The sequence below is a fragment of the Oncorhynchus mykiss genome, chromosome 4 (assembly GCF_013265735.2).
Source record: "Oncorhynchus mykiss isolate Arlee chromosome 4, USDA_OmykA_1.1, whole genome shotgun sequence".
In the NCBI taxonomy this organism is placed as follows: domain Eukaryota; kingdom Metazoa; phylum Chordata; class Actinopteri; order Salmoniformes; family Salmonidae; genus Oncorhynchus; species Oncorhynchus mykiss.
In genome coordinates, this window is record NC_048568.1 from 27,223,482 (window position 1) to 27,232,134 (window position 8,653).

The following is an 8,653-nucleotide window of genomic DNA, read 5'->3' on the forward strand; positions in this document are numbered from 1 at the left end:
GGGATGCTCTGGATTGATGTGTACGACAGCGTGTTCCAGATCCCGTCCATATCCAGCAACTTTGCACAGCCATTGAAGAGTGGGACAACATTCCACAGAAAAGTTGTGGTCATAAGCACATCCTTAAAAACATAGATGCTGAGCTAATAAGAATACTAGTATAGAACAAGAAGGCCCGCACACTGTTAAAGCTCCCAGTTCACCACTTTACTGACAACGTTACGATCTGAAATGGATCTTTGTCAAGTCAAACTGTGACGACCCTCCCACTCTGTCTGCCGTATTCTCTCTTTGTTCTTGTTTCCTTATTAGGATGCCGGTGGGCGCAGTTGGGAGGGTCGTCAGCTACATGGGAAACACCTGGGCCCGGTGTGTCCCAGGATAAATAGACCTCTTCCACATTCATGGAAGAGACTCTCTCCATGCAGACACCTTTACAGATTTTGTTGTGTCTCTTGGTGGTTTTTGGTTGTTTGCTTTGGCACCTTTCAACACCCTGCATTATCACATTCATGCATGCAAAACACTCACACTACTGATTACTGATTACACACACCATTGTATATTATACTTAGTTACTTATTTAATAAATATATATTTTGTTACTCCTTATCTCCATGTTGTCTCCCTTTTGGGTGAGTGTTCACGTCCCAAAATATACACATTTCACCTAACATGACCATTGCGGACATGATGTATGGTGGGTGTAACATTCTACAGGCCACAATCAACAGCCTGATCAATTCTATGTGAAGCAGATGGGTCACGCTGCATGAGGCAAATGGTGGTCACACCAGATACTGACTGGTTTTCTGATCCACGCCCCTATTTTGTTTATCCCCTTTGGTCACAGATACCTTATCTGTATTCCCAGTTATGTGTTATCCATAGATTAGGGCCTAATGAAATCATTTCAATTGACTGATTTCCTTATGAATTGTAGAAATTGTTGTGTACATTTTTTCTGTTCAGTGTAATAACCATATGGATGTCTGGCCTGTTCAAATACTTTGAAGCTGCATCATTATTTTACTTACAGTAATGTGTTTCTCCCCAGGTTTGGTCCCTCTGCTGGGTATTGATGTATGGGAACATGTCTACTATCGCCAGTACAAGAACGTCCGACCCGACTACGTCAAAGCCATCTGGAACGCCATCAACTTGGAGAACGTGAGCGAGCGCATCCAGTCTGCCAAAAATGTGACTATTCCCCCTCAGAACACACACACTAGCACTTCCTCTCTGCCCCAAACCTTATCCCCTCAGACCTTAACTCCCTTAATGGCTTACAAAATATATTCATAACCCAAATGAAGACCATGTAGGTGTCAGATGTCCAGAGAGCATTTTTAGTCTGCAAAGCTTTTTGTCTGACTGTGCTGCACCAATATTAGGCAAATGTGTTTGATGTAATATGATAAAATATTTAATTTGAGTTGTATCTGCTTGTTGTTTTTGTTTAAAGGTCAGTGTAACTCACTTACATGTAGTGTCTAGGTTGCAGGTAGCCTAGCGGTTAGTGTTGGGCCAGTAACCGAAATGTTAGTTCGAATCCACGAGCCGACAAGGTGAAAAATCTGTCGATCTGCTCTTGAGCAAGGCACTTAACCCTAATTGCTCCAGGGTTGCTGTCAATGGCTGATCCCTGGAAGTGACCCCACTCTCCAAGGCTGTCTCAGAGACAGTTAGGATATGCTAAAAATACATTTCCATTACCCACTTATACGTGCAGTGAAACAAGACACATTCAAGCACCCCCTATTTGAACTTTAATACCACCATAATTAATCAGCATACACAATGTCACACTGTACAAATATTCCACAAGATTGATAGCCACTGTCCTGATGTTGAAAGGTGTGACCAAAAGCCACAAATGAAAACAATTGATCAAAGAATATTGAGAGCTATAGAGTATATCTGATGGTCAGGGAAGTGGAGTTGCTTATTGTTTTAATTTAAACTCAGACATCCACACACACCAGGTCTGGGGAAACGCCTCTTGGCTTTTGAAAAGTCCATAATGATTGATATTCACTGGCAAGAAAGCTAGTTCGGAAACCATTTTCATATTCTACTGAAGGAAATCCTATCCAAGCCATATGGATACAATGAACTTTTTATTAATCATAAACTATAGAATCCATAATTTCATCCTATTTGATGTCTGGTCTCAATTACCATAGCAGCAGTCAGATAAGTACACAAGTAAAGTGCTATACTTTCAACAGGTAACCCAAAATACACCAAAGGTCCAAAATATGTGGACACCCCTTCCAATGAATAGATTTGACTATTTTAGCCATACCTGCTGCTGACAGGTTTCTAAAATCGAGCACACAACCATGCAATCTCCATAGACAACATTGGCAGTAGAATGGCCCGTACTGAAGAGCTCAGTGACTTTCAACGTGGCACCGTCATAGGGTGCCACCCAGTGCTGTCCCCGAGAATCGTCCTGTTCTTTCGACCAATCGATTGGTCTAAATGTTGAAACTTATTTTTCCATATATAGACAGACACACCCTACGTGTTTGAATAAACCAACTACATATGCACTGAGCTTGACTGATGCTTTAATTAAGCACACTGTTTGATTAAATAATTAAGACACACTGTGTGACTGGCGCATGTTGTCTTGCTCTCCTCCCTACTGCAGCGAAAAGGCACCACAGCACAGGAAGTGTTTATTGCCCTGTGCTGATGCTGCAACATCATGTCAGCCGTTTAGTTTCTTACTTGTTCTGTTACCGAAATCACTCATTTGTTTAGGAAAAACATTCCCTATTCTCTCAACCCTTGCTCTCTTGACATGAAACATGTAAGCATCGCATGCATATGACCAATAGGGCTTGATTTAAAGCCCATCCTAATCACATCAATACATTGGTTATAACAAACTCCCAACACAGTAACAGTTGTCTACAAAATGGATGCAGAGGACGTGAAAAATAAACTCGAAACGAGCAAATGTTTACTGGTATGTATAAAGCCTTTATATAAGATATATAAATCCTCAGTTACAGCAGACTTAAAACAGTTGCATGTATTCATGAATTGCGGTTTAGTTATTGTTTAGGCTAACTATTCAAAGCTTCCTTTGTTATTTAATTTTAAAACAAGAATGCTTGATTGCATTTCAAAGTATGAATGTCTCATGCCTTCATGTGATGGCATGAAGGCATGAGTGATTGATTGATACAGTAGCCAATATATTGAAATATAGGCCTAAGTTACGGTGTTAAGACTAAACAGGATGGGCTCTTAGGCCTAAAGCTCGATGGTGGTTATACAAACCTACGATACAAAGTCTACTAATGATAACGACACTACTTAATATTATGATGATGATCATAATAATAATTGGAATAATAACAATAAGAAGGAAACCAAGAAGAAGAAGGTAAAGAGCAAGAGCTGCGTGCATCTTTTGTGTGACAAACGGGTGCTGTTAGATTACAATATCATCTTTCAGCCTGTTTGGAACAGTGTAAACAACACTAAATAAATGATAAATAATACCAGATTTTAAAAAACAAAAGCTTTTATTACAGCAGAGCACAGATTAAAAACAGCCGAAGCTGTGAAATTACTTAATTGGACATTTTGCCATTGCATGAGGCTTGGTGCTCACGGAATCAGTAGGTTATTAAACAAACACTCAAACAAGCAACAGAAGCAGGATCTGTCTTATTTCTGCAGATATATATGGATGATTTATAAAGCCAGGCACATTTAACAGTGAGGCTATTGATTATAGATCTAATTAAGTTGGGGTTTCCTCTCCTCAATTTTCTTAGACAATTAGGTTCAAGGCAAGGGTTGTTTCCTCATCTCTGCTGCTGCTGCCTACACTGCATTGTTCTCAATCCCAATATGCTGGTTAACTTTGCTATTATGCACATAGCAACATAGGGAAAGGCGTCAATTCTACGGCACACTGAAGATTGTTTCAGAACCGCGACCGTATCCAACGCGGGAGAAGCGCATTTGTTATAAAATAATGTTCGATTTATTAGTGTTGCACCATAATGTTTACATAATATAACCATATACAATTTCAGCATCACGTCTCAGAGTGATGGACTGTGCCATCACTATGACCTCCACAATGGATTAGTCCGTTTGTAAAATTTCTGCCCTGCTAGAACTTCCCCGGTCAACTGTAAGTGCTTTATTGTCAAGTGGAAACGTCTAGGAGCAACAACGGCTCAGCCGCAAAGTGGTAGGTCACACAAGCTCACAGAATGTGACCACCGAGGGAAGCTCATAGCGTGTAGAAATCATGTCTTCAGTTGCAAAACTCACTACCGAGTTCCAAACTGCCTCTGGAAGCAATGTCAGCACAATAACTGTTTGTAAAGCTCACCGCCATTGGAAACCCGTTCTCTGGAGTAATGAATCACGCTTTACCATCTGGCAGTCCGACGGAACAATCTGGGTTTGGCAGATGCCAGGAGAACACTATCTGCCCGAATGCATAGTGCCAATTGTAAAGTTTGGTGGAGGAGGAATAATGGTCTGGGCTGTTTTTCATGGTTCGGGCTAGGCCCCTTAGTTCCAGTGAAGGGAAAACTTAAACGCTACAGCATACAATGACATTTTAGACAATTCTGTGCTTCCAACTTTGTGGCAACAGTTTGTGGAAGGCCCTTTCCTGTTTCAGCATGACAATGCCCCTGTGCACAAAGCGAAGTCCATACAGAAATTATTTGTTGAGATTGGTGTGGAAGAACAGCACTGGCCTGCAAGGAGCACTGACCTCAACCCATTGAACACCTTTGGGATGAATTGGAACGACGACTGCAAGCCAGGCCTCATTGCCCAACATCAGTGCCCGACCTCACTAATTCTCTTTTGGCTGAATGGGGGCAAGTTCCCACAGTAATTTTCCAACATCTAGTGGAAAGCCTTCCCAGAAAAGTTGAGGCTGTTATAGCAGTAAAAGGGGGACCAACTCCATATTAATGCCCATGGTTTTGGAATGAGATGTTCGACGAGCAAGTGTCCACGTTCTTTTCGCCATGTATTGTGTGTCACATAGGGACGGATTGTTTTGAAAGGACAGTTTGTCTGACCTTGTCATTCTTGACTAACTAACTGTGAAAGATGCCTCTTCTCCTCTGAGAATCATCATCTGCATTCACCAACAGGTGGCACTATTTGTCAATGCTTTCTGACAGTTGCACCTTACGCCAACAAAATGGATTGCTCTGTTTCCTTATATTGTCTTTCTCTCTTAGAAAACATTTCTAAATACTTAGAGTGGAGATACAGGAGAGTAACTTCATTAACAAATATATACATTGTACTCCCCCATGTGCGTCATACTACTAGAGGGTTGTCTCTATATCGGACATGCAGGCACACACACACACGTACACACACACACATACACACAAACATGCTCAACTGGTGACATGTCTGCTGAGTATGCAGGCCATGGAAGAACTGGGAAATGTTCAGCTTCCAAGAATTGTGTATAGATCCTTGCGACATGGGGCTGTGCATTATCATGCTGAAACATGAGGTGATGGCAGCGGATGAATGGCACGACAATGGGCCTCAGGATCTCGTCTCGTTATCTCTGTGTATTCAATTGCCATCAATAAAATTGTGTTTGTTGTCTGTAGCTTATGCCTGCCCATACCACAACCCCACCGCTACCATGGGGGACTCTGTTCACAACGTTGACATCAGCAAACTGCTCGCCATACAGATGCTGTCTGCCATCTGCCCGGTACAGTTGAAACTAGGATTCATCCGTGACCAACACACTTCTCCAGCGTGCCAGTGGCAATTGAAGGTCAGCATTTGTCCACTAGTCGGTTACAATGCCAAACTGCAGTCAGGTCATGTCCCTGGTGAGGATGACGAGCATGCATATGAGCTTCCCTGAGATGGTTTCTGACAGTTTGTGCAGATGTGCAAACCCACAGTTTCATCAGCTGTCCATGTGTCTGGTCTCAGATGATCCAGCAGGTGAAGAAGCCGGATGTGGAGGTCCTGAGCTGGCGTGTTTACACTTGGTCTGAGGTTGTGAGGCCGGTTGGACGTACTGCCAAATTCTCTAAAACAACGTTGGAGCCGGCTTATTGTAGAGAAATTAACATTCAATTCTCTGGCAACAGCTCTGGTGGACATTCCTGCAGTCAGCATGCCAATTGCACACTCCCCCAAAACTTGAGACATCTATGTGACAAAACTGGACATTTTAGAGTGGCCATTTATTGTCTTCAGCACAAGGTGCACCTGTGTAATGATCATGCTGTTTAATCAGCTTCTTGATATGCCACATCTGTCATATGGACAGATTATCTTGGCAAAGGAGAAATTCTCACTAACAGGGATGTAAACAAAGTTGTGCACAAAATTTGAGAGAAATTAGCTTTTTCTGCATATGGGACATTTCTGGCATCTTTAATTTTAGTTTATGAAACATGGGACCAACACTTTACGTAATGCATTTATATTTTTATTCGGTGTGGTTTACCAAAAACTCCTCAATAATTTCCATGGCCTTGTGTCTTTGACAGCACATTGCTGAGCTGAGCTAAGCTAAAGGGACACAAAGCTGCCCTTACTTGTCCCAAAGATGGAGTACCATTCACTATCTCCTCTACAAGCTGCCATCAGCTCTGTTTGAGTGGAAAACTGTTTCAACTGGAACGTCAACAAGAGGAGGGTAAGACTTTCCAGCTCCGTTGCTCCACTGTTCCTGGCATGAAAGAGGGGCGGTGGTCATTTGGAGCTGAAGACAGGGCACCCGTTTGGGCCTCGCGCCTGGTTCTGAGTGCCCAGAGATGGAGCTCCCTGTCTCTGTATGGGGAGCCAAGGACCTGGGAGAACAGAGGTTATTGTATGGATGAGGGTGTTGGGCTCTTGCTTGATTGCTGCTGGGCTTAGGTGACTGGCTACCTGCCTCTTCTTGCTGCTTAGCCCAAGAGGGTTGCTTTATTTATCATGGCCTTCAAGAACTCTTAAGCACAGGAGAAGAACCATGGAGGGATGGGTGGACTTCATCAACTTTAGTTGTCTGTTATTGGTTGGATTCCCCATGGACAATATTCATACCTGGAAAACTAGCTTCAGTTAGTGTGTGTGATAGAGAGAGAGAGAGCCTGTAAACCATTTATTCTCAGTTATGTAACAGGCAGTTACAAATACTCCATTGAAATAAAATTGGGCCGATGGTGGACATCATTTCAGCAGTGAATATGATGAATTGTTGCAGCCCAGAGGTTGTTTGGGTTTACATGGGTTCTGTCCAAGCTTGACAAATCCACACTGAAATCAATGACTCCATTGAAATATTCTGAAGGATGTGTCCAAATGGCTCCTCTCTCCCTTGTCAGCCTTAAAAAAGAAAGGAAGAAATATGAAATACAAATCGTGGCCGATAGCCGTAAGCATCTGCCTCCCCCGTAAGCATCTGCCTCCCCCGTAAGCATCTGCCTCTGATTCCAAGTTCAAATCCACCGATAGAAAGTTGTTGGATATTTTTGTTTTAAAACTATCCCAAACCTTAACCCTTACCTTAACCATTCAGAGTTAATGCCTAAACTTAACCCGAACAATTCAATTCAATGACTGAATTGAACCTTAAACACTTTGAAATTTGATGTTTGCAACAACTTCGAAATTTGACTTTGAGTAACATGGATGAACGTTTGATTCTGACATCAGACTGTGAGAGCCAGCTGCCCTAAACACTCAAGGTGGAGAATAAATCTCTTGCAAGGAAGGAGAGAGAGAAAAAGAGTTCTCTCCTGCTCTCCTCTCTTTCCTGTCCTTCCTCTCTGGGGCATCCCTCCCTCCCCCTCTCTCTCTCTCTCTCTCTCTGCATTATTCATTTTGGCAATCAAGCCTGTTGGATTTTAAGAAATAATTCCCTTGGATTTAATCAAGAGGATGAAAGAAGTTTTTCAGGCAGGGTTTGGCTGCCTTCTCGGGTCTTTTGGTAAGAGTCAGCAGATCCTCCCTGGCATGGATCTCAGGATGTAGGGGAAGAAAACAGTTTGGAGAGGAAAACACGGGGAGAATTTGGAAGACGCCCGGAGACAGGATATTATAAATGTTCCCAAGATGCCATATTATACTGGCATGTGGAGAAGACTGTATTTCCTGTTCGAGTATGAGCATTTCTTTGTGGCAGGATGATCCATTCATGCAGCACCTAAAGTCTGGGCACGATAGTATGGCACAGAATATAATTGAAAATGGACTCTTGACGATACCCTCCCAAAAGTAAGATTATATTCAGAGCTCGTCAAGTAATCTCTTCTCAGATGTAGATAAAACATAGAACCTGTCTGCAAGTGAACCATCCCTGCCTCTCACGACATGAAACATCAATAAATGTTATTGTTTTCCCTTTCCTCTGCCCAATAGTTGTCCACTGAGGTGCCGGTTTGACAGCCATAAAATAAACATATGGTTTTACTGAACTGAGTGAAAACAAATGATTGGGAAGAGGGATGGAACATAAGTTTTCAAACCACCTGCTCCAAGGATCAAAGAAAGAGTTGAATGTACTGGCACGCAGGTCATTCTGAAAAAGAGCCAGTGTGTTAGGTATGCAAACTCAAATATAACTGTCAAATCTGGCTTCCATTATATAGTGTACTATACATTTACATTCAAGGTCAGTAGA